We start from the raw sequence: 27,568 nt of genomic DNA, 5'->3' as shown, positions 1-27,568 counted from the left end.
TGAAAAATATGCCATTAAGATTTCAGTGCTAAACTTCTGGGAGAAAAAAATGAGTTTCCTAATGTAATGTGTACAGTTATTTATATATTGCTTTCTATTTGAAGAATGAAAATATAAAAATCAGACTACACAGTACAATCATCTTGACTATGACAGCAAAAATATCTTATTGTATGTGACTCACATTTCATTAAAATGCATATAAATATGTTCTGGGATATATGTGTATATAATCTACATAAATGAAAACTCTATTGAAATCAAGTTCTCAAATGAAGACGCTGAGTAATTTTTCATGACCACAACACTTTAAGAGAGTATATTTTATTATTTGGAACTTCAATAAACCCACAAAGTGAACAGATTCTAGTTTAATCTATTATCCATTTTGCTAGTGCACTATAGCAATGAGTCATATATTACGTTAATGTCAAATTCTTGATTAAAGTAGAATACATAATTCAATTTTCTACTGCGACTTCCTTGGAGGAAAAGTTGGACGAGAGCCAGTGATTCTTAAATGTCTCTAAGCCGTTTTGAAAAGTTAATCTGTTCCTCTGTTAAGATGTTTTGAAATAGTGTCAGGAAGGGCTATTGTACCCACCGACCAATTTCTTAACAGTGATTAAAGAGGAAAAATGGTGCTATCTTGCCCGGTGCTAATTTTGCATGTCAAGGGCACAGCTCAAAAGGTTGGTAGTGTTTGACCTGCTAAGACACATAAATTGATAAGTATAATTTTTTTTCAACAGGGTTAACTTTTAATTTTTTGCTTTTTAAACTTTTTACATATTTTGTTTCTAATCCTTCCAAAACATTTTAATATAAATGCTACCAGAGTGAACCTACATAATAAAGTCCTTCGCATATCCTGTTTGCTTTTAGGAAGACGTTATTAACATTAATTTTTCCAGTCCTGGAGTTAAGAGAAAGGAGGAGCCTCTGCAGAGCTTATCTTTTGTTCTGATGAAGTGGTCCTGAAAACACTGACAAGGTCTCTCGAAGAGCCGCGACGGTTAGTTCAGAGGTAAGACGAAGATGGAGCACGATGTCTTAGGTAAGACACGAATCTTTACACACGTACGTATGCGTGTGAAGGAAAAACCGTTTTGTCACTCCAGCGGTTTCTTTTTTATTAACTTGCAAAGTCTATTGAAGGTTGGGGCAAGGCCGGTCACCTTTCAGCGTATCAGTCTCAGCACGTTACCCTGTGTTTTGTTTTGTTTTCATTTTCTTTTCATCCCAGGAAAGGTGCTGGTTCGAGATGCTACAAGTGAACTAAAAGAGCCAACAGCTTGGCATAGGTAGAAAAAGCAAACTCAAAACGGAAACTCGGGGACTCTGAGCGCGGATCCTGAGGGGCCTGCCTGCACCGGCCCAACGCCTGCGTTAACCCTTTAGGCGCTGCAACAGGGATCCCCGGAGTCTACAGGCCGACTAGCAGGAACAGAGGTGAGGAGCCGGGGCCCATTGGGGGTGTGGGCTGTCCTCTCCAAGGAAGCACTTCTGTCGTCCGGCGCCTGGTCAGGGCCCAGGATAGGCACCGAGTCCCTACGGAGTGGAGCAGAGACGTGGCGAGGAACCGCTCAGATGTCCGCAGATGCGGGCGTCAGCTTAACCTGTCCTCGCCAGGAGTGCTCGCTCGCCGAGTCCACCCGCCCACCTCCGGGGCTCTGGAGGGCCGCAGGCCTGGGGATGGCTCGGGCGGGGCCCCAGGTGAAGGGCGCCCGAGTTCGTCTGAGGCAGTCATCGCTCTCCAGCCTCCACAGTCGCGGGAGCCGCCCGGACCCGCACCGAAACAGCAGCTGTTACTGACAAGTCACCGCCCGGCGCGCCCGAGCCACCCCCCCGGCCCCCTCCTCCCCCCCTCCCCCCCCGCCTCCCCCCCTCCCCCCCCGCCTCCCCCCCTCCCCCCCCGCCTCCCCCCCTCCCCCCCCGCCCCGATACGTCATGGAAACACGGACGTCAGAGCCTCTCAGCCAATCCCTGGCAGCGGCCGGAGGAAAGGTGCGAGCGGGAGGGGGCGGGGGCAGCGGCCGGCCGAGGCGTTAGGCGAAGGAAGAGAGGGAGGGGCGCGCGGAGGCCCGAGTCCCCCCGCCCCTCACTCGGGCCACCCTTTCCCCACCCCGCGGCAAGTTCTAGTCGCCGGGGGCGCGCTGGACTGCCGGCGGTGCGCTCGCCGGGTCCTCCCCTTAAACGTCCTCTCCGCGCCGCTCGGCCCCTAGTCTCCGTCGTAGCCGCGCTTCCTCCGCGCGCGCGTCCCTGCCCGCCCCCAGGCTCCCTGCGGGCCGCGTCACGTGATCGCGCCTAGCCGCGGCGGCGGCGGCGGCGGCGGCGGCGGCGGCGGCGGGAGAGGCGGCGCGAGGTTCGGCGGCGGCGGCATTGGCACTTGCTGCGCTGCCAGCGTGGAGCGGGAGACGTGAAGGTGTGGAGAAAAGGGAGCGCCAGACCGGAACGGGTGAGTTCTCCCCTGTCTTCCCCGGCAATCTTGCGGGCCACCCGGTGCAAACGGGGCCCCTGCCCGAAGCTTCGCGAAGCCCCCTTGTGCTCGACTGTCCGCTTCCCGGGGGCCGCGGGCCTCTCCTGGGGCGGACCGGGCTGCGGTGCTCACGAAGGTGCTGCACCCCGCCCGCTGCTGCTGTTGCGGACGGCGGCGTGAGGCCGGCGGAGCTGCCCGTGGTGAGCGCGACGCGCCCTGTGTGCGGCTCTGCGGAGCCCAGGAGGCGGGTCCTGCGGGGACTCGGGCGGCCACTCGGCGGCTGCCGGGCTCTGGGCGCGGGCCGGGCCGGGCGCCGCCGCCTCCTCCTCCTCCGCCGCCGCCTCCTCACAGTGCAGCGTGAGTAGGGAGCCCCGGCTGGTGGACGCCGAGCCTCTCGGCTCTACGGCCGCCTTATCCTCGAGGTGCAACCGAACCTCCGCGTGGCGCCCGGAGTCCTGCGAGCCTCCTTCCGACGCGCGGAGGACCGAGCCCCCCTTCTCTGCGCTTCCCGCTGTCCTCGCCGCCCCCTCTCCCGACCCTCCTGCAGCCTCCCCTTCCTTTCCTCCTCAGAAAACGGTTCCTGCTGCCGGGCGAGGTGAGTGTCGGCTGCCGCCCGCCCGCGGCGGGGGCGGCGGGGCAGGTCACCTGCGGGGGAGGCCGGGCGGAACGCTGAGGTCGGGGCGGCGCGGCGGGGATCCTGACAGCTGGGTGCTCCTTGGACTGCGCGGATTCCGGAGAAGTTGGCGGGGGCGTTCGGGGGGCCCCTTGCAGGTGGTCTCCCGCCGTGCCTGCCCCGGGAAACCGTAAAGGTGAGCGGGTTCTTATGCGTGCGCCCCAGCGCTGGGTCCGGCCAGTAGTCTCCGCCCAGGGCCCGAGGGACGGGGCTCGGTGGTGGGACTTCGCGTCTGCACCCGCAGTTCTTTGGCTTCTCCCAGCCTCCTCGGCCGCGCCATAGCCCATCCTGCCGCCGGTCGCCCCCGCCCCGGCGCCTGGTGACCTTGAGGGCAGCGGTGCCCAGCACTGTTTCCCCGCGCCCCGGGAGGGTCACCCCTCTAATCCCCGGCTTCGGCCCCACTGGCGCTCCGCAGGCGGAGAGTGGGGCCCACGTTGGCCCCCGGCCCGGGCCGGTTGATTGATGCGTGTCACACCGGACGGTGATTCCCCGGGAGTTGGCGAATTGCCTCGCCTTTCTCCCGGCGTCTCCTGTCTGGCCCCCCAGGATGTTCACGGTTGCTTCCTATTCGCTTTTTTAGACTTAGTTTAAAAGAAAGGGAGGAAAAAACCCCCTGCGTCCTCCACTTCTTTTTGGGAAGGGTCAATGAGAAAGAACCGCGTTCCATTTGCGGTGTTGTGGGGTGTGCTCCCTTTATTCCTTCCTGCGGGAGAATCCGGTGACTAAGCTAGTTAGCGACCCCTGGTCTGCGCCGCGGTCACTAGCCGGGTTGGTCTCTGTGCGCATTTCATTCACCAGTTTTCTGCGGGACTCGCAGCGCTAGGAGTACTCGCATCCTGTGCGGTGCCGCGGTGCTTGGCGCTGAAGGAAGGGCGAGAGGTGCAGAGGGGGTCTTTAAATCTGCGGAGGTGTCGACCGATCTCTGCGGGCGTGTATTTGCCTTTCCTGGGGTTAGAGCGCAGCAGACAGCCACCTTTCGCTATGCATAAGCTGTGCATGCTACTTTTTTGGGTTTCTTAATCATTTAATGGCTTCTGTTGGTATCGACTGCTATTCATGATAAATTAGTTGTATGGGTTTTTGTTCATATGAGTGTGGATATCTGCATATATGTGGACCATCCGCCTTTCAACATGGAAGCCTTTGTTGTGTTTAACCTCCTCCACCTGAAGACAGTCTTACTTTAAAATAAAGCTCTTGTTCAGCGTGGGTGTATTTTATAATAAGAAGTACTTGTAAGGATCTGCTTTGTATGAGGCTTTCTTCGGGGTGAGGGTGTGTAACCCTTTGGATGGTGGCCCACGTGAGTGAATGAAGGGCCTTCACTGCTTGCCCTCCTGCCAGCCTTCCCCAGACTCCCTGCCCTTGTGTGTGGCAGAGGCGAATTGGGGGAATTAGAGGGATTGGAGGAGAATCTGCCTTTTGTACTTGAGCGTTTCACTTGGATCTCCCTCGCCCTCTTTTTCTTTTTCTTTTTCTTCTTTTTTGTCCTGGTGAGTTCAAATTTGAAGTAAATGAAACATTTTCCTTAAAGGGCATATTTGAAAAACTAGTATATGAAATGGGTTTGATTTGGCCGTGATTTCAGGGGGATGTTTTAGTAGTTTCTATTTTACTTCGCATGAGACAGTTAAATTGCTGTAATTAAGGGTGGATTTCTCTTGATTTTGGCTTGGGTGTAACTTTGAAAAGTAACTGTTGTTTCCTACCATATAGTCTGCAAAAGTGACTCACAATCGGGTGAGTTGAGGACAGAGCGCCACCTTTAAAATTTCGGCATTTTCTTTTATTAAAATGGTGAAAATTACGCCTTCTTGATTTTTATTGCAATTGTCTTTCCTGGCACCCCCATTTAGATGCATAAGGTGAAATTGTCTTCATTTTCTTTGTAATTCCTCACTCTGTAATTCCTCACTCTGAAGGTGGGATTTCTGCATTTGTATGGGAAATCATGGTTTTTTTAATGGAAGCTTGGAATTTAATCTAGAACTCTGAGATGAAGCAATAAACTAGATTTGATTTGTGCTTATAATAAAATAGTGGGGGCAAAGATAGTGTGGATCTACTTAGGAAAAGAAGTAAGGAAGGTAATAGCTTCATCATAAATAGATGTTTATTTAAAACTAGCCATCGCCACTAAGTTAGGGTACCTACCAGCATGATAGTGGTTTTATAAATGTTTTTAGCTTCAAGTGCTATTAGCAGATTGTAAAGTAAACATGCAAAAAATTAAGCTTGTTTGAATAAGGTATAGTAATTCTTTTTTTGCTTTTCATCTTCCGACAGCTTTCCTTTTATGGTTTGCGAGTTTTACAATTGTTTTTAAATAATACAAATGAGGACTTCCAGCTGGAGTACTTACACTCAAAGTTGTTGAAGACCATATTGGAAAAAGTGGTTTCTGCGTATGGCTCTTCTCAAATGTATCTCATATAAAAATAAATGGAGTTTTTAATGCTTAGAAAACAAATGCTGTAGTGACAGCTGAATGGGTGAAATTTCTTTCCTTGCCCACTTGTTCTCTCCTGCACCCTTCTCCCCCATATCAAAAATTTAAGGTACTCTAACTCTTTAGACACAGGGTACTTTTTGATGATTATGACTGCAGGTGTAACATAAAGAAAAAAAGATTTAGCTTTTCAAGTAATGAATAAATTAATGTGTGGATATTACCCAAATATAGTTTTAATTACAAACCACAAGATAGTACCGTTTCTGTCTGCATTTAAGTTTTAATTCCGCACTTGCAGTTTTTACATAGACTTTTGTGCGCATAAGCTATTGAGCTATAGATAGTTTTATTAAACTAAAAAATCCACTTGAGATGAAAGGTGGTTTATGCTCGTCAATCTGTAGAATATGGTCCCAGGTTAAAGGACATTATTTGAGCAATGAGGTTGATGTATGCAGAGTGATTACATATCATTATGCATACTTTGATAGAATCCTTGTTTTGTGGGTTATTTTTACCAGTTTCTTCTGACAGATTAACTTTGTTTTAGATGAAACATTCTCTTGCCATGTGAATTGAATTGCTTAGGTCAACAAGTTTTAAGAGGAATGGCTCATTAAACCATTGGTGGTCGTTAGTAACAGAAAAGTGTCCCTTTTTTCCTTACGTTTTTACACATGCATACAATTGAAACTGGTCATTTTCACTTTTTAAATCTGGAATTTTGTAATGAATGAGATCATGAAGCAGAAACTTAAGAATTAAATTTTTGCAGCTTGGGTAAGAGTATTGCCCAGTTGAAAGGGAATAACTATTTTCTAGTAAGTATCATGATGTATAGAAGGGCACTGTGAGAGTAGCTTATTTTGGAATATATAGAATCTGAAGTAAAGTTGAAGGAAAATGATACAATAGTTAAGGGAAAAATTTTCCCCAAAAACTTTAAAAGATTTATCTTTTAGCTTTTATAAATGTTTTAGGTACACACACATACATCATTGCCTTGTTAAAATTTTTTATTGTGGAAACTGTACAACATGTCAAAGTAGAGAGAATAATATACTTACTGACCAGTTTTGACAGTTAAGAATTCATGGTGTATCTAATTTCATTTCTGTTTTTACACAAGAAACAGGTCTATATAAATGGGAACATAGGGCAGATACTTGAATTGAATTCCTATGTTTTATATTTGTAATTTATAGGATTTACACAATAACGTCCAATATTTAATTGCATCCGAAAGATCAATTTTTATGTTCATTGTTTCTGTGATAGCCTGTTTTACAGCAGGCACCTAAAGACAATGTCTCTTAAATTTTAATGATAATGCCTTTGATTTAAAAAATGCTTTACAGTATTATAGAATGTATTAAATACTATCTCATTTGATTTTCACAATAAATATTTCTGTGAAGTGAGTAAAATAGATAGCTGTGCCTTCCTTTTTCTTAGGTAGGTGAAATAATTTGTCTAGGCCCTAAGGTCATAGAATCTGGCCAGCAGCTGGATTAACCAGAACTGAGCTCTAGGTGGCTTCTAGGTTTTGCTTCATTGCTCTTTCCATTACACATGTGTATGTAAGTATATGAAAGTTATATAAGTTTATGAAAAATCAGTTTCTGACCAGAGTAAATTTAATAGTAGATTAAAAACAGTTTTGTTTGGATTTAACTTTATAAATTTAATCATTGCCTCTATTTGGTGTTATGTAAACAGTTCATACCCTGATTTTGTTAACAGCCGAGTAAATGAATTTGATCATATTTGAAATACTGTATTGTTAATATGATGGATTGGATGATCTTTAAGTTAAGAATTTTATTCTGAAAGACCTGTTGGTCTTTGAAATGATTAGAGGATATTTTAACTTGAGTTAAAAATAAAGTGGCCTATACCTAAAAGTTTCTTCTTTTAATTTCTGCTGTGATTTTTTTAATGCATTTGTTTTTCTGCCACAGCATATTTATTACCTAAGTCTTTTTGAAATATTAATTTGGTATGTAATGAAATTTAATTTTAAAAGGCCACAAATGAGATTTTAGTTTTCAAAATCCAAAGCCTTGTTATAAATCTCACAGGGAAGGTGGTGGTTCTCCTGTATGTGTGCACGAGGACCGCCTTGGGGAGTTGCTGAAAGTGCAGGTCCCCTGGCGTTGCCCCTGCAAATCTGATTCAGCAGATCTGGGGTGGGGCCGAGGAGTCGGCATCTTGAGAAACACTGACCCTGAATTTATATCTAGGTTAAAATTACGTTACATAGTAGAGATGCCTTTATAAATGGGAAGGATGACATAGATGTATTTGATTTTGAACGTGGCAGAGTTAGTGTTTTCAAGTAATTTTGACTGTTATAGCCAAGTTTGATTTGGGATTTGGTGATTTTTATGACAGTTGTAAAACTGGCAAATTGAAAATATTTTTGTTATCTGTGTGCAGTCTTTCAAAAGATCCATCTACAGTTATTTATTAAGTTAGTTATTAAGTGCTATAAAGTCCTAGACACAGAATGTTCTTCTCTTTTTTTGTGCCCCAGTGTCTACCATTTTGAAATGACTTGAACAGGGGGCTCATTAATGTAAACATAATGCATGCTGTGTCAGTACAGTACTGTACATTTATACCTCAGTCTAGCGCTTAATTTTTGTAAGAAGGGAAGACTTTCGATGTTCCTTCAAATTAAAAAGACATAAATTGATGGATAAGTAGTATACCTTATTAATTTCAGTTAACAAGTAGTTATTCTTTCCAAAAACAGCAGGTTTGTCCTTAATGACCTTTCAGATGTAAGATAATGATATAAGACTAATTGGTAATTTATCATCTGTGCAAGAAAACAGAAGTTAACTGCTATTATATGTAAATATTAAATAACAGTTTATGTAGTTCAGTACAAATGTACTGTAGGGTCCATTTGACGTAAACTGATCTGACTTTTTTAACCATTTTATCTAGTGCTGTGTACCCCATATGGATTTCTTTCTATTTAAGAGCAGATTTAAAATGCAATTGTTTTTGCTTTATTTATGACACTGTAGTAAATAGCCTGCATCTGTTTTTAAAGTACATTTTATGATGAAATTAATTTCAAAACAAGTCCATCTCAAGACTGTGCTGAAGTTTTTTGTTCATTTTTTCCAAAAACTTAGGCTTGTTGGTTATGCTTTAGGATATATTTAGGAATCATAAGTTATAATTTACTAATGCTTGTGGAAATCTAAATTAATAAAGATTTCTGGCAGAGAGATCCAGATAAACTGTGGAAGAGACTTTTCACCATATTCTTTTAAAGCTATTTTATATATAAAAACAGGACTGGGACTGTTAATTATTCTAAACAGTATGTAGTGTTTTTAGTTACCTCTTCAGTAAGAATATTATTTGGTATGTCTAAGTACAATAACTTCCAACAATGTGGAATCTCAAAATTCAGGATACCTGTTTTTCATTAATGTTAAAGTCACCTGGGCCTCTGGAGGAACGCGTAAGGATGGTTTTGAATGGACCAGTGCTTGCTTACATTGTGAAATCTGAGATTATACCCTCTAACTGTAAGCTGGTATCACTACTGTAAAGACCTGATAAATTTATGACTGAAAGTTGTATTTTCTGAAAAGTAGCTCTTAAAAAGAATTTGTTTAAAAGGTGCCTTTAAAATAACTTGATTATTAACAATGTGAATTTATCGTTCATTGGGTTAACTAAGTTTGCTCCCTGAAAGATGTTAAGCAGTGTTTCACTCTCAAAATTCTCAAATCTGCTGCTTTAATCTACTTTTGATATTTGTGCCAGATTTTTGTTTTGTTTTGTTTTGTTTTTAAATAGCTTTCCTGCTGTCGTTTCTTCAGTAAAAGCTTCAGTGGTTCCTCATTTTTCTCTTTATCAAGATGCAACTTGACTTTGAAGACCTTTTATAAAGTTAGCTCCGTATTTTCTAAAGTGTGTTTTAGAACCCTGATTCTAAGAAATATTAATAGGGATTTTATGGAGGGGAGGAGAAAACCCAAATCCAAGATATGCTGGTTTATGCAGTTTTCCCATTTGGGACTTCTCCCATACTTTGGTATACTAACATGGACTGAATCTATCTAAATGTGTTTAGCATTTTGCTCCCTTATTTCACAGAATCCCTTTTAGTGAAGCATCCACTTGTTACTTTGTATATTACTTAACCAGGGTCACCACTTTGCACACCTCCAGGAGGTGCTGTTCGCATAGAACACAATATAAATCATGTTTCCCGGAGTTGAGAGCAGTGTGCAGGACTGTAGTACTGTTGACTGCCCGCTGCATGGCAGTCATGTCTGACAGTCTTCTCCCTACACTCTTCTCACATCTTTGGCTTTGACTTCATAATGTTTTTCCTCTCACCTGATAGGACCTGTGATCTTGTCAATCCAAGGGTGGCCATCTGTCAAAACTCCACATTAGTCTACCTTTCCCAGTCATCACTCATTGATTTCCTTGTCTGAATTTCTCTACATTTATAGTCTGGCCATACACTTCCCATCTATTATATATCCTTTTTGTCTTAGTAATTTCATTTGGGGATAATATGAATTCAGATAAGAACATGGGTTTTCAAGGATATGTAGAGTTTTATCCCACAGACGTTCAATCAGTATTTTTTGGACATATTGACTTAAGATTTTGACATTGTATAGCTTGCATGAAGGTAAAGCAGATAAAGTGGAGGCATTTTTCTTAGAGCATTTCTAAAGCCTTTTTTCATTTGAAATTTTAACTTTCCTCAGTTGGATTCATAGGACAGCCTGTTTTATTTCTGGAGGGCAGCTACATTTCATAGAATGTTAGGACAATAGAATTTGGCATCTATATACAAAGTGTTCTCCATTTCTTAATTGCAGTGTAGTAGCTGGTCCGTTTTAGATTTTATTCTAATTGTAATTAGTCACTATAGTAGCTATAATTTTTATCTTAAAATGACAAGTTTCACTTTTCCTTTAGCTTGTGACATCTTTTCCTTTCATCAGGATTGATGTTCTCAAGATATGTGTGTTACACCTTTAATTCATTATCATACTGTGTATAATGTAAAATGCCATAATTTAAAGCATATATTCTGATCTAAAATTTAAAATATGATACCCTTGTAGTTACTGTTTATCAACAGGAAAACTGTTGGAGCCAGGTTTTTAAATGTCTGTTTGCTGCAGGTTCTGACTTTTCTGAGAGTTCTTTTCCATGAAATGAGTATGAACAGTTGGCTCATGACCAACAGGATCATGGTAGGCATCAGGAATGGGTTTAGGTGTATGGTTTTCGTGAAAGTTTAAAGCATAGCAATGTGGTTATTCCTCTAACTGCTTTACTTAGGTCAAGAAAAGAAAGCCTGTAGTTGTGTCATTTCTGTTGAATGCTCATGGAGTCATAATTTCAGACATTTGAGCAATTAATGCTTCCTGTAGATTTAGGATGCAAACTGTTACATATCAGTATGCTCAAAAGAAGTTGCTCTCCAGAGATTACTCCTCAGTGATCAGCACAGCTGAAAGCACACAGGTGCGTCGCTCTTGAGTAGTCTCCCAACCCTGTTATATTTTATAGACCTAATTGTTGCTAAGATATTATAGAAGGACTTAAATGTTGATCAAAAGAGAAGTGTAGAATGGTTTTGGTAGTGAAAAGAAAAAAAATCTGTGAAGGCAGAAATCATTGGATCCAGCAAAAATGAGATGGGTTAGAGGATGATCTTTTCTACTGGATTTGGATCTTTTCTTCTTGGGACACACATGGGTGACACTGGCATATAGTCCATGCTCCCTTGCTTATACCTAGGGTTATGAAAAATTTTCAGTTCCTTTGCTACAATTCTGTCTTTTTCTCTATTTATGCCCCAAATCAAGTGAGTGATGCTTTAACTGCTGTTTGTTTAAAAAGATATATGGAGATAAATCAGACTATGAATTTTTATTCATTTCCATGATGAGAGAACACATAATGTGTAGATGGTCCAGCACATTGTAATACCTTAATATGAAAGGTCATACAGCCTGCAACTACTGAAATAGATAGCAAATATTCTTTAAATGTACAGTTGGGTTTGCAAATACCCACAGGGGCCAGAAACTGAGACAAAACCCTGGCAGAGTTGGGGAAAGGACTGTTAGTGTCAGTAACCCAGAACTATAGTAGTTATTACAGAAGCAGACAAAAGGGATGAAGCCAGGGGCAAGCAGAGTGAATTAAATCTAAGTTCCACAAAAAAGCTAAGAGCAACCAAGGGTTACTACTTCAGAAATTGGTGGACTTAAAAAAAATAGATGAAGATGACCAGCAGCAGAAGGAAATTTGTCTCTCTTGGGTTGGTCTTGACTTGCCCTGAGACTTGTCCCCTTTCAGGGCTTTATTGGTGAAACATTTTTGTAGTTAGACCAAGAGCGTTTCCCTTTGGAGAAGTTCTGAGTTTATTTGTGTCCTGTGTCCCAACTCATTTATTCATCAACTCTAGACTGCTATCATCATGTATTTTTTTCAAGTTTGAGTTTATGAAACTAGAAAATACATGTTAACACTTTACCTTGAACAAATCAATAGAAACAACCACCATGATGTAGTGGAACTTTAATAGAACTTCTTCCATGAAGAGACTATTAAATAAGACAGTATGAAATAAGACCAGTCAGTTTTGAAAAAAAAATTCCAACGAATTTTATAATAGTCAAAAATACAGTCTTTGAAATTAAACAGTAGAGAAATGAAACAGTAGATTAGACACAATTAAAGTAAGATTTAGTAAACACCAGAGAATTCATCCATCATGCAATGTAGAGACAAAAATGGGAATTTCTGAAGGGTCAGTTATAAGACATGGAGGATAGAATGACAAGTTACAGTAAAATTTTAATGGAACTCTGATAGAAGCAAACAGAAAATAGGAAAGAGGTAATATTCATAGAGCTATGTTTTTGAATTGATGAAAAACATGAATCCAGACTGAGTCTCAGTCAGGAGAGAAACACTCAGACACATTATACTGACACTAGAGGACACTAGAAAAAAAAACAAGTGTAAATGCAACAAGCAAGAAAAAATGTGGTTTAGTTGCAAGAGAAGTCAACTAGATGGACAGCAAATTTTGCAGCAGAACCAGTAAAAGCCAGAAACGATAGAATAACCTGTTTAAATGACATTTGAACAAAATCTTAATGTGGATATGTAAGACAGCCTTGTGAATTTCAGAGGGAAGGGGTGGGAGAACATTCTGGGCCAAGGTCATGGGGCTACAAAGTCCCTTAGACAAGGAGATGACTTGTTCAAAGAAAAGGTCAGAATGGCTGGAGCGTACTGAGAGAAGAGGACAGAAGAAGCAGATGAAATCCAAGAAGAAACAGGGCCAGGCTCCATGGAGCCCTTGGGGCTGTGAGTGAGTGAGGTGTGAACAATTGCAGGGTTTTGAGCACAGAAGTGACAGGATCTGATTCACACTTTAGAGTGATTACAGCGAGTTTTGAAAATAACCTGTTAGGGAGCAAGGGCTCAATTAGGGAGACCACCTAAGAGGCTGTTGTCCAGGTAATCCAAGCTTGGCCCTTGGTATCGGAACAGTAGACGTGGTAAAATGGTTCCGATTCTGGGACTATTGTGAAGGTAGAGTCAACGGAATTTCCTGATTGATTAGATATAGAGTGAGGCAAAAAGGGCGGAATCAGAGATGATTCAATGATGCGGGGCTTGAGAAACCTGAAGTCTGAAATTGCCTTCAACTGTGATGAAGAGGTGGCAACTGAAGTCCATCTTGGAGAGGGAATACAACTTCGATTTTAAACATATTATGTTTGATAAGAAAGTTCAAGTGCAAGATGAGGTTGCTAGAACTGAGTTCTTTCACCACCTTTTGCTCTTATCACTTAACCCTGCCCGCAACTTAGTAATTAGTCCCTTCATTAAAATCTCTTCAATTATCTTGTCTGAGATTTCTGTTTCCTGTTACAACTGTGAATGATATAATTATTAAATGAATAACTGATTAAGGTAATACAAACTCTTTCACCTGCTTGGGTCCTTAATTCCCCAATCTTTTAAAGTATATGTTTTGTCATAAATGGATTTTTCAGAACTAAAAACAAAAATCACTAGGCTTAATTAGTAATAATGTATTTATCTTAGCCAAATTGTAAATAATGAAAATAAGATATGTCACTTTAATGAAACTTTCATAAATAGTAAATAAGGAAACATTTAACAGATGATCTGGAGTGTCCCATGTTTAATTCACGTGCTATTGTCTGCTACTGTAGGAATAATTATGGACAAGCGATATGTGCATTTGGGATTTTTGGTTTTGTTTTGCTTTGTTCTGTTTCTTTCCCAGGGTGAAAGTCAACAATGATGTGTCCCGGCAAAGTCCAGGAATGCTATTGATCATATGTCTATAGAAAGGGAAAATAATATACATAAAACTCTGTCCAAAGTTATAATTAACTGACAAAGAGATTTTCATAACAGAAAACATTGGATATTTGGGGAAAATGGATGCAAAAATATGGAATTTGTCAATTAGTTCTATGGAGATGTGAAACAAAACATGCTTAAAGCTAATGGAGGTCTAGATTCTCCCAAGGGGAGAAACTAGACCCTTTATCTTTTCTGTTTAATTTCACTTGTGAATTAATACACATCTTCCAAGCCCTGGTCTCCCTGCTTCATGCTTGCGGGACAGAGCAGGATGGAGGAAGGAGTGCTCCCTACAAAACCACCCTGATCCAAAACAGATGCCGCTCATGTTCCAACACCTACTCAAACAACGCCCCTTGCAGGTGTCACGCTCAGTAAAACATCTGCTCTCCAAAACTCAGGATGAATTAAAGAGAGAAAGAAGTAAAAGCCATACTTTTTAGAACTACATTTATATTGGAATTTAAACACCCAAGTGAAAGAGATTTACATAAAAGAATATGACCTACATGGTATCATGTACATGAGTGAAAATTGTTTCTCAGTTCTTCATAAAATTTCAGCTTGACTGGCAGGTACAATGTAAAAACAATATGCACACTCTGCTTTCATTTAGATCTTCACTCTCCCATGTCACATTGGATTGTATATATATATATTTTTTTTTTTCAGTATTTTACCACAGCAATAATCACTTCAAAGCATATTTGTGCTGTGCCCTTATGTGACATAAACAAACATGTGCCAGCACACTGAATTCTCACTTTAACCCTTGGTCTAGCATGGCTAAATATAAGTGGCATTTTCCCTATTTCTGTGGAGAATGTAAAGTAGTGATTTTGCATGCTGCCCCCTCCCCCACATATATACCCCACATCACATCATATCAGGTCAGCTACTCACATAGACTAAGTCAACAAAATTTTATCAAATATGTTTCATACTCCAAGAACTGGGAACTAGTGTGTTTACTTAATAATGTGCATTTAATTCTCATATGTGAGCTCATAAATATCTACTAAATGCTTAATGCATGCTAGTCAATATACTAAATAGAAGGGAAACCAAAACATGGATAGGTTTCCTATAGCATAATGGTAAAGAAAAAAACATTTTTACATCATAAATACAAAATATGCACATGATGTTACATGTTAAAATAGGTACAGGCAGGGTGGGACAGGGGGCCACAGAGGAGGCTGCTTATTTAAACCTGAAACTTCAGAGTAAGTTTCCTGAAAGAGATGACTTGATATTATTGTTCAAACGTCACACAAAAATAGACCTAAGGTACTTTGGAATCCAAAAAAGTAATACTTATCATGCTAGAATGAGGTATCCCAGTTTTTAATATTTTAACAATTTATTAGACATGATTCTTTTTGACAATTTACTCTTTCTTGAACACAGTAACCTAAGAATTACTGTCTAGAATTATTTTCAATGATATATAAACTCTTTTAGCTTTGCATTTTTTTAATATTTTATTTTATTCATTTGTTTTGTTTTGGGAGGAGGTAATTAGGTTTACTTATTTAATTATTTTAACAGAGGTACTGGGAATTGAACCCAGGACCTCGTGCATGCTAAGCACACATTCTCCTGAGCTGTGCCCTCCCCTCACCTTTGCGTTATTTTAGTGATGAAATTTTTTTTATGGATAAGTAGATATGGTACTTCATGGGCTATTGTGATATTAAAACTGGATATTTCCAGCAAGGATTCCTGTAAGGGGCTGCTAGAATAAGGAAAGTGGAATAAATGATAAGCTCTAAACCAAACAGTAAATATGTGTGTGGAGCTTGGATGAAGTAATCATTTGTGCTTCCATGGTACAGTCGGCAGGACCTACTACATATGGCGGGCTGTGCAGGAGTGAGAGGAAGGGCTCTGAGCGGCTCCCAGGATTCTGACTTGGTGGATTAGACGTGTGGTAGTGAGGAATGCAGACGAAAGAGCAGTTTTAGGCGTACTGGAGTGAAAGTGGACGTGAAAGTTCCAAGTGTCCTTACGGTCTAAAGCTTAGACAAATCAGAGCTCAAGAAGCATTTGAAAGTTATCTGCATGCAGATGATAATTAAAACTATGAGGACAGATGAGACCATCCAAAGGGGACATACAGAAGCCAAAGATAAAAACCAGAGTAGGAACCCAAAGCAATAACAATATTTAAGCAAGAGGCTGGGAGAATATCAGTGTTCACAAGGGGAGAGAACAAGAGGAAAATATCAGTGACCTATGGAAAACCTGGAGAGAATAAATAGTGCCATGAAAGTCAAGGGAACAGACAGTTTTCAAAAGAAAATCAGTTGTATCCATTTTGGTAGAAATATCCAGCAATGCTGTAGTCCCAGTAAGGGACTATACACTTCAATTTCCAGGAATTGAAAACTAAGGAATTCAGATCAACCTCCTGCTGGGGAGAACCAAAAAATAAAAGTAAGAAGGTTGGACTAAATGAAAGAAAATAAAGTCATCAGAAATTTAACACTATATTGAAGAAGATACAGAGGGTAAATAGAATGATTTTCTCCATTTTGCTTACATTTAGTAAATTGTGAACAGATGCATGTAACAAGTTTCCTTGTAGAAGGAACGACTATCTTATGAGGAAGCGTGAGAGAATTTGAGAATTGAAGAAAACTCACACTGATGGGTTACAATGAAAATTGTGAAATATTGTCACATTTCCGTGTCCTTAGATATTTCTCCATTCTGTTTCTCTGAAGTGCGGGTAGTCTAGCTCTCACACATTGCAACTTATCTGAACTGTCTTCAAATCTAAAACTCTGAAAGAGGAAGTTTTCAGAAATAAATCATGTCAGAGCAGGAAAAAAAAACCCCTTTTGGGTGTCTTCAGAGATGGTTGTAGACAACATCAACTCCTGAAATTGTTTGCAGACCGTTTTGCTCCTCTTTGTTGTTTTTCTGTTTCAGAAGAATTATCTTTCCAAGGGGACTATTTAAAAGAGGGACTGTGAGGACAAAACATAACATGCTGGAAAGGCTACCTCTGAGTATAACATAGTAAATGAGCGAGCTCTGGCTCTGGCTAAACAAAGATTTCTTTTCCCTTTGATTTTGAATGCAAAATTTGAAAAAAAAAGTTACTTTGTTATCTTAAGTAATATTTTTTTCCGGAGGCTTTAAGTGTTTCTCCAATTTAGTTTGTTTTACAACATATGAAATTATTCGTTAGGAGTAATGAATTTTAACGTCCTTAAACAGTAACATTTTTAAGAACAAGTTGGTTGTGATGCCATAACTGCCCTCTAATAGCTTGCACAACTGTATATAAAACATGAATTTACATAAGAAACACATTTCATGATGGCAGAAAAAAATGAATTTAGCATTAAAAAAAAAACCTTACTTTTTGGAGTGTATGAAGAGCTGTGAAGGAGGGCAGTTATTTATACAATATCAAGACAATGACAGGAAGTAAAAGGAAAAAGGAAAAAAGTTGTCTGTAAAATCTCATTGATTCATCAGAAACTTTTTAACTGGCATAATGAACTTAACAGTCTTGTCTATATGAGATGGCATACAGGGAATGAATAGAGAAGACTTCTCAACATGTGCCCTTCCTTTACTTCAGTTCATCCCCACCTATGGCTTTAATTACCATCTAATTGCCAACGACCCTCAGATCCACATTGTATATTCTCCATCTCTCTGACGGTTAACTCTTTTTTTTTTTTTTAAATTGTTTTGACTATTTTAGATCATTTGAATTTCCATATACATTTTATTTTATTTTTTATTTTTTGGAAGGGGAGGTAATCAGGTTTATTTATTTATTTATTTAATGGAGGTACTGAGGGCTGAACCCAGTACCTCGTGCATGCGGAGCCAGCACTCTACCACTAAGCTATACCCTCCCCTCTTCTCCTATGGTTAACGCTTGCATTTGCCTGGCTCAGAGGTACTTCAGACTTCACCTAATATCAAACACATGATCTTTCTGTGTAGACTGACTCTTGTCCAAGAGCTTCTATTTCCATGAATGGCACAACCATTTATCTGGCTTAATAAGACAGAAACCTGGAGTCATCTTTGACACCCTTCTTCCCTTTTCTATTATTACAAAGTGTTGTAACTACCTGCATCTCTCGTTTCAAAAGCTATTAATGAGTTTACATTTTGTCTTGGATACATGTAAATAAGCATTAGAAAATTCTGTTTCAAAAATTTCAGCTCTCACTGCCAAACCCACTTCATCCTTGACCCCTCTCTGTCTCTATCTCCCCCCTCCTCCCCTCCACATTCTTTTCTTCCATTTTCCTGCCTTACTCTCTTTCTTTCTTTCTTCTTTTTTTTAATCTTTGAGGTGGCTGAAATTTCTTAGTAGTTACATTTCTGTGGATGTTTAATGTGTCCATTCATTAATTTAGACACTCATTCAACAGGTTTTTATTATACACCTCCTTTGTAGATTGCTCTATGCTGGGGGATTCATGTCTCAGTATAAATTACATAATTTCTCATTATAATTTCCAGGAGTTATTTGGGCTCTGTTTAAAAATTGGCTTTCAGATAAGACAAATGTGCACCGTCATCCTGTACTATTTTTAGATGTTCCATGGACACGCCTATGAATTGTGTTTGCACTGCCTTTCCAACCACATTGTGGATTCATTCATTCAACAACCATAATAATAACAATTATGTGATCAATCCTGTGTTGGGACTAGAATACAAAGATAAATACAGCGTGATTTATACTTATACTATAGCATAGAGAAACAAAAAATTTTTTTTAAAGAAGCTAGGACTTCAACTATACCATGATAGAATGGACAATGTAAAAAATTTTAGATTCCCTGGAAAGAGATTGTCTGGAAACACTTCATGATAAAGAATGTTTTTCTACTCATGACATGTAGTTATTCAGGAGATTTTTGTTTCTCTGGAGTAATATCACAGTACTGACTTTCCCAGCCAACTGAGCTTCCTATACTTAACCTTGGCACTTAGGGTGGGTATATGGTGTTCTCAGAAGCCTCTCTCATATCACCAAGTGAGTCGCTTAAAGGAAAGAGCCTCACCTAGTTACAGCAAGTGGTGTGGTGGGTCAGGAAGTAGACACTGAATTTAACCTGTTGTAAGTTTCTTCTATGAACATTACTAGTAGTCACAGTAGTAGGAATAGCAATAGTTATAATATTATTATCCAGAATTGGAATTTTCCAGGTTAGAATTTTGTTCCTTTCTCCTAATTCACTATAGAAGAATCCCTTGAAATCTGGGAAATAGTTGTTAAGTTATCATTATGATTAGAAATATGGTAGTCATGTTGGGATAGGGCAAAGATACCAAGAAAGCAAACTAAAAGGGAAAAAAAGGAACCAGAGTAAATGGGTCTGGATATCAAGCCAGTCAAAGTCAGGCCCGCATGAGAAGGTTGACAGGGTGAGCAAGCCAAGATTAGAATACCTGAGACCAGTGTGGAGAGGGGCAAGGAAACCACTCTGGATCAGAATCATAGGTTCAAAGGGAGAGCACACGTTGTCCATCCAAATGGAGAAAGTGCCTGAGCAGTTTGCTTCCTAACTTTAAAACAGAGGTTCACTCTCGTGGAAAAGCCATTTGCCCGTTAGGTCTCAACAAATCTTGTCCTGAAAGCAAGCAGGAAAATTTTCCTAGTCACAATACTTCCTAAACTAGTTTGCTATAACTAGACAAACTTCTAATTTTAGACAGATAAATAAAAGATGGACATTACAGCTCTAGATACGTGCCTTTATGTTAGTATTGTGATTATCCATCATTGGTGTTGATACCTGAGAGTAGTTAAAACTGGAAGAGATCTTAAATTTTATCCCATTCCATTATTTTACTGATGGCGTAACTAAGTTCCAGAGAAGCTGAGTGACATGTGAAGGTCACCCTCGTAGTTAGTGTTGAAGCCAGGATTAAACCCTTGGCGCTCTAACTTCCAGTATGGTACGTTTTTCTAATGTATCACTTTACACCTAGGTGCAGTTACTCACACACCGGAACGAAATCTACAGTAAAACGCATGAATAACTCTGTCCTAAAAAGTAATTATAACAACGATTAAAATGATTTTTAATTAATCTGTGTAAAAACATATAAATGTGTCATTTCATACTCACACGTGCCACAAAACCCTAGTGGGAAACGTATATGCAAAATTATAAACTTTCATTCAATGACCTATCCAGAAATTGTAGATTTACATAGTTTCTTCATAAATATTGCTTCAAACTATATGTCTGTTTTATGCAAAGAAATACCTCACTGAGCAATGCCCTAAAACACTAAAAGTAAATAATATTTCCATTACAAAAAAAAAAGAATAGAAAATGATGATGAAGAAGAGAGGGGTAAGGCTTCAATCTGTTAAAAGAGAGCATTGTGTTCTTCGGTAACTCCAAGTTTGAAGGGGGAAGGATAAGTACAGAGGCGTGACAAAGGAACCTCTCCTCTTACCTTGCTGTCATCTCGTACCTTCCTAAAATATGACCCCCTCGGCTGCAAGCAGCTCTCGTGAGAGTAGACAAAAAGGGCAGAAAGATCAGCAGCAGAGCCCTCCTCCTTGACAGGTGAATAGAAGTGGCACTTCTCATGCTGTTACTAATTTATTAAGTATTCCAAAGTTAGAATTTAATCAGAATATTTTTGTCACATTATCCATCACCAACTCAGAAGAGATGGAGTTTTCTTAAACAGCTGCACAGAGCAGTGCCTTAGGCAGGCTTTTAGTCATTTCAGTTTGTCACAGTGGACGAGTTCCATTTTAATGATTTAGTTAATTGTGTGACAAGCTATGAAAAATGTGAGTGACCCAATACCTAGTCCAAGGAATCTGCCAAGGTCTAAGCGGCTAAGTTCCTGAAAACCATTCTCATTTGCAAATAACCATTTTTTCCTTAAATTCCCACCTTTCCCTTTTCCTTTTATAAATTTCACATGTTAAGCAAAAGTCAAGTTAGAGAATAGCATTTCATTTATATAAAGACAAGATGAACATTAAAAAGTCACTAACAGTTTAAATGATTAAGTTAAATAAGACACAATTTAGGTGAAAAGATAATTAAGTGTTGAAAATGTAATGATCCATTTGACAGTGGGAGAATAGAAGATGCAGAGAATTCCAAATACAACCGCCCCATCTAGAAATCACATTTAGTATTCCTTACAAGAGACTATGAATCTGATTAGTACTGTGTTAGTTTAAAACTCAACCTATCATTTAATTAAGGCAAACTCATATTATATAAAATATACACTTTATAATCATATAGAGTCAGGGACAAGTATCTTTTCTAAAACTCATGCATCATAGGAACATCAATCAACAGAAAATAAAAATAACAATATGTGTCTCTACTCTGCTTTGATTTTGTGTGAGAGTTTTATTGTTACCCTAGACCATCCCACTAATTCCTTCTTTCAAAGCATTTAAAATTTTCACTTCACCTTGGCAGCAAAGTAACAAAGAGAAGAATTCTAGAAATAACTCAAAATATAATTAATAACACACCTTCACGTTCAAATCAAAACATACTAATCTCCATGACATTTTGAAACTAAGATGTTCTTTTGAGTCAGAAGATCTAGGTTCAAGTCATTGATAGACGCATCTTGGTTAATCTCCCTGAGCTGTGCTTTTTGCAGCTGTCAGTTTGGACTAATATTTACCTTACATGATGATTGTGAAGAGAAAATGTTAATCTGTGTATAAGCAATGATATAGGTGTTTATTAACAAGACTCTGTGTTATGCTGCCATAGATTAGGCAGTAAGAAGGCAAAAGAGCAAATTCTATGGCACAGTGAAGGTCTCCAGGTAAGTACCACAACTACAGAGTGACCATTGAAGGATTCCTGGCACCATTCAGGAAAAAAAAAAAAAAATATATATATGAAATAGAACCCATTCTACAGAAACAAACCATGACATAGTCTAAATAAAAAGCAAATTACAAAATACAGTATTGAACTCCCTGTTAAATGGATCAGGTGAAGTATTGCATCTTTTGCTTCTCTGTTTTTGTAATAGCCATTCTATGCTCCCAGCACTTCATCACCATGCTCTAAAGACTTTGAAGTGGGATATATGTGCATTGAAATGCAATGCTAAATTGTAGACAGTCACCTGGTCGCAACAAACCAAATGCGTAGCCATTCTGTGACAGCCACCATGTCATCAGTTCACAGTGGGTTTCAGGTTCACAGACTGCAGTGTTGTCTGAATGACTTTCTAAAACACCAGACAGAAGACATACTAACACTCTTCAACCAAAAGATTTAGATGAAAAGGAGAGGGGCTGATGGCATTCATTTATAGTTTCTTTCTTTAAAAAACTAGTATGTTTTTTAATTTAAAAAAACTTACACACAAAACAAGTTTTTTTAAAATCTAAAATAAAGCATAAAAATCACTATGTGAGAGATTTTCATTGTTAACCTTTAAGCCATATGATTAGACTAAAATATTTAAAGCTCTGTTTCAAAAGGAACATGTTCTTTAAAAAAGGGATGCAAGATTATTTTTATTTTGGGGAGTTTACATGATGCTCTTATAATATGATTTAGCTCTGCGTACATGATCCATTAATTCATCAGAATGTTCACATCTCCATGCAGAATCTGTCTTCCTGCATGCCTACCAAGTCTCCAGTTCTACTACAAAAACTACGTTAAAACTTAATTCATTAATGACTCAATATTGCAGCACTAGTCTCATAATCTATTTACAGCTGACTTCACTTCCAAATTAATTCAAATGGCCAAATGTGGTCCATTATTTATGATCAATCAATCAGCTCACTGTATACCCAGAACCTTCCAGATGTGCTTGTTTATGCCTCATTTATGCCTACTGACCAGGAATTGTGTTTGTGTACCAACTGGAGCATTAGTGTGTAATTATTAATGATACCTCTGCTTACAGTTGCTTAAGCCCAGACATCTTCTGAAGGATCCATTCACCTTTAGTGGTAAGTTAACAGAATTTTGAAAAAGAACTTTCTCTGTGGGGGATTTTGCATTTCAAATTTATTTTTTTAGGTAAGATCATTAACAGTTAGATAAATAATTTCCTGCAGTATTCATTTCTGGGAAACATATCTGTTCCCATGTGTTTTGCAATTGATCTAAAACTATCCCTTAGATAAGGAATCAGGATAAGTAACCTCCAAGACCTATTTAGTGCAAAATATTTGACACTCAGCCCGGAACAATCACTAATAATTAGTAGGACAGAAACTCTTCCCTAAACTCTGAAGACCGGGGCACCTACTTCATCTTTCTCCTCTTCTCTGACTTTTGTTATTACAAACACTGACAACGTGTTTGGAATTCTCACACTCCTAAGAGAGTTCTTCACGTGGTACCCAGATGACTGAGTGAATCCATTGGTAAGAGGAATGGCTGTAACAGAAAAAGATGTCAGGAAGTTCCTTTGCTTCTCCTCCCTAAATGGCATAGTATCAGAGGAAGAAAGAGGTGGTAAGCAAATGCCACCACCAATATCATGTTATTTCACCTTTCTTATATTTTAGTTTGCTTCCTGATGTCTGCACATAATGTCTCAAGTTCTCAACCTCCTGAAACAATGTTTCACAAAGGGAAAATTAAAAAAAATAGAACTTTCAGCACTCGAAACCTGACAGTATATGAAATCAGCTAAGCATATATATATATATATGCTTAACATTGCTAATCATCAGGGAAATGCAGAGCAACACCACAGTGAGATATTACCTCACATCTGTCGGAATGGCTATCATCAAATGGACCACAAATAACTACTGTCAGAGAGGATGTGGAGAAAAGGGAACCCTTGTCCACTGTTGATGGGAATGTAAACTGGTGCAGCCACTGCAGAAAACAATATGAAGACTCCTCAAAAACTAAAAATAGAACTCATAGAATCCAGCAATTCCACTCCTAGATACATATCCAAAGACATCAAAAACACTGATTCAAAAAGTTACAAGCACACTGATGTTTATAGCAGTATTATTTACAATTGCCAAGACATGGAAGCAACTTAAGTGTCCAGCAACAGATGAATGGATAAAAAAGCTGTGGGGTGTGTACACACACACACACACACACACACACACAGACAAGTATACATATGACAATGGAATATTACTCATCTATAAAAAAGAATGAAGTTTTGCCATTTGCAACAACACAGATGGAGTGTATTATGCTTAGTGAAGTCAAAGAGAACAATACTGTACGTTATCACTTTAATGTGGAATCTAGGAAAATAAACAAACTAATGAATATAATGAAAAAGAAATGGACTCACAGATATAGACAACAAACTAATGGTTACCAGTGGGGAGAGAACAAAGGGTAAAATAAGTAAGCTATAAGGATATATTGTACAGCACAGGGAAATATAGCCAATATTTTATAATAACTACAAATGGAATATAATCTTTAAAAATTGTGAATGATTATGTTGTATGCCTGAAATTTTATACTGTAAATCAACTATACCTCAATTTTAAAAAACAGAAAGAAAAAAGTATTCTAGCATAAAATACAAATTCTATTTTTTTCTGTGACAACGGGGAAAAAATCAGAAAATTATCAACAAGATGGAAACACAAGGAAGCTGTGAGTATCATTTCTATCCATATCACTCTGCTCCCTGGAATATTTTTATGCCCCCCCATTTTAAGTCCTTTCCCTTTTTCTCTCACCTTGAGCCCCTTCTCCATATGTGTTTACTCAGTGATTTGCTCCCATAAAATCCATCTCCATCTTTCTTTCTCTCCTCAGAGCACCCCTCCTCATAACCAATTATGGGTGATTCATGGGCAGCATCCAGATCTTCTTAACTCACACCTATGAATGAATGTCCCATTCTGCGCCTTACCGTAAATATGAATTTTTCCCTTTCTCATGCTTTCAGAACCTCTACTTATTTTTAATTTGGAGGAATAGGAAGATCGATTCTGCATAACTGTTTTCTAGGTCTCACTGTACCAAGGAAGTTGGAAACCTTGATAGAAAGTGTCAAGTAGTTGATGGTGACAATAATACACATAGGCCAAACTATGAGAAACCAGAAGTTGAAAAAGAAACAAACAAAGAAACCAAAGGAGAACTCAAACTCAAAACCTAGCCCCTCGCTTCTGCAGCACACCGCTACCATTTGGCTTCCACGTCCCTTTCCCATAATCTTCCCACACCTTCCAGATGGAGTTACCGTTCCACTTGTGCATTGGGGCTGGATCAGTCCTACTCCAGAAGCCCCCATTTTGGGAGTTAAAGATGAGGAGAGGACAGGCATTCCCAAACTGTTGCCAGGAATCCAGCGGAGGAAAATATTTTCCCAGAATCCCCAGGTGAATTTTTGATTCATAATCCGCAGAAACTTCATAATACACACTAGATCATCCATGTCATGTCATGTCATTCCTACAGAACTCTACTTTCGGTTATATAGTCCTTTAGGCATATTTGGGCTGTCCTGGGATCCAAACTCCATAATCTGCTTGTCAGTTCCAGACAACCATCCAAATGACTTTTGAGAATCCAATGCACTGGCAAATTTGGAGTTGTTTATTCCTACATTCACTACAGGATCATCAGGAAGACTAATGGGTCTTATATTTGGAAAAACTTTGAGAGCCTACTTAGGAAAGCATTACGTGAGTGCAAAGTATTGTAAAAAAGCAATGGAGGAAAATGTATTGGCTGAGGAAATAATTGGCAACAGAGAGAAGACAACACTTTTTGCAGCTGGACAAAAAATATTGTAAGGCAATACTGAGCCAGGTGAATGGAGAAAGGATTTAGTTTTATTGGCAGGAGTTGACAAGTGCCAGTAACTTGAAAAGACATGGAAAGCAGATTTGACTGTTTGGAGAATATTCTTCAAGAGTACCTGAGTACATATAATCATATGTCTATCATGAAGATATATTATTTTCATTTATTTTTGTATTGTAAGGTATGTGAAGGGCTGTGTAATCTTGTACTTCCTTCCGTGTGCTTATACATTACTGAAATGTATCCATGTTTTTCTGTTGTGCTGCATATTTTATTTACAAGGTTGTATCAGAGTTCTTTCATCCACTCTTCTGTTATTGGGCAGATGGTTTCCAGGTGCCTGGCACCTCAAATTCCTGAACTTATTCCGGGTTCTGTGGGGTGAGTCAGCCGTGGCTTGCTACCCTCCTCCCTTAGAGTCTGACGTGCAAGTTTGTGTCATCTGCTGAGTTTCTCCACCGGCCGTCTTCCACCGTTCCCTCAGTATCATTTACCTGCTCTTAGTGCCTCTTCCATTCTCTTTCTGCTTAGTCTGTTAGATCATTTTAACTCCTTTGATGCTATTTTTGAGGAAAGACTATACAGAAGTAAACACACATTTTTTTCCCACCCTATTTACTGTGATTTACTTGGATCTAGTCTTCCTAGATGATTTCAAGAGATGTATTTTAGGGAAGATAAAAGATAAGCCAGAGGATTCCCTTTGGACATGATGCAGTGAGGAGATGAATACATTCTCTCCTCAAAGAGCAACTGTAAAACTGGCCAAAACTGTCAAAAGACAATCATTTCAGCACTCTGAAAAAATCAATCAGAGGCATACGACAAACTGAGGAGAATTTATGAATGAAAACTACTAAATTTGGCATAGAAGGAGCAGGAGTGTTTGGTAGTCTTCCTGGAGGCTGCTCCCTTTCCCCTCCCCTTGCTTTGGAGAGTCAACCAAAGCAGGACAGATCTTGAAAGCCCACAGGGTCAACCCCACCGCAAGAGCATTTGGATCCTTGTCATTTAAAATGGAAAGCAAATAAGGAAAGCAAGCAGCTCAGCTAGCCAGAGGTGACTGTGAGTACTACATAGGGCAAACAACGGACCAACAACCTTGTGAATGATTTAACAGGGAGTTCCAGGAGGTGTGACAGCAGAGGGGCTTGGTGGAGCTTCCTATCGATCCCAGGTTGACCCCAGTCTGATACACTGCAGAGGTCGGCATGGGCCAGCGCTGTCCCCACAATCCTTGGCTGAAGGTGCCAGCACATTCATTACAGGCACCCAGCAGCACATAAAAGTGACAGACTCTAAAAATGCCCTGGACTTTGAATGCGTTTCTTAACCTATTGTTTTGTTTCCATTGGTTTTGTTTCAGCTGCTTGTTTATTTACTTGCCTGGGTCAAATGTGTGAAGTATCACTCCTTTCTAATGTATAATCACTGATGTTTCTGCTCTGGGATTTTCCCCTTCTTGATTTTAGTGTTCAAGCCCAGCTTCCTAGGGGTCACCTCTGTGTCTACATAGCTTAGTGTTCAGCCAATGGTAGGTCTTAGATTGCATTCAAATACCTTGAGCCAGTAAGACTTCTATACTTTTATACTTTTACTCTCAAGTATTGGACATGATAGAGACAGACTGGAACACTCATCTACGGCTGATGAAAATAAACAATTATACAGCTATTTTGAAAAACAATGGACCCTTTCTTTAAAAGTTAAACATAAACTTAGTATTCAACTCAGCAGTTCCACTCCTAGGAATCAACCCAAGAGAAGTTAAAACATGT

General features: G+C 39.6%; 2 long non-coding RNA genes across 4 annotated transcripts; both read left to right on the top strand.

The window, feature by feature from the left end:
• Positions 1–888: 888 nt before the first annotated feature.
• LOC141577636 (uncharacterized) lies at positions 889–1,870 on the top strand. Of its 3 annotated transcripts, none has more exons than XR_012506866.1 (4): positions 889–1,027; positions 1,247–1,304; positions 1,402–1,452; positions 1,633–1,870. It is a non-coding gene; the product is annotated as an uncharacterized LOC141577636 (long non-coding RNA). The 3 variants fall into 3 exon arrangements; XR_012506864.1 differs by having other exon boundaries at positions 930–1,057; XR_012506865.1 differs by having other exon boundaries at positions 1,247–1,452.
• Positions 1,871–10,958: 9,088 nt separating this feature from the next.
• Positions 10,959–26,040, top strand: LOC141577680 (uncharacterized). Its single transcript, XR_012506923.1, has 2 exons — positions 10,959–24,892; positions 24,990–26,040. It is a non-coding gene; the product is annotated as an uncharacterized LOC141577680 (long non-coding RNA).
• The last annotated feature ends 1,528 nt before the right edge of the window (positions 26,041–27,568 follow it).

The sequence above is a fragment of the Camelus bactrianus genome, chromosome 5 (genome assembly GCF_048773025.1).
Source record: "Camelus bactrianus isolate YW-2024 breed Bactrian camel chromosome 5, ASM4877302v1, whole genome shotgun sequence".
NCBI lineage: Eukaryota > Metazoa > Chordata > Mammalia > Artiodactyla > Camelidae > Camelus > Camelus bactrianus.
This window is presented reverse-complemented; position numbering and strand designations above follow the sequence as displayed.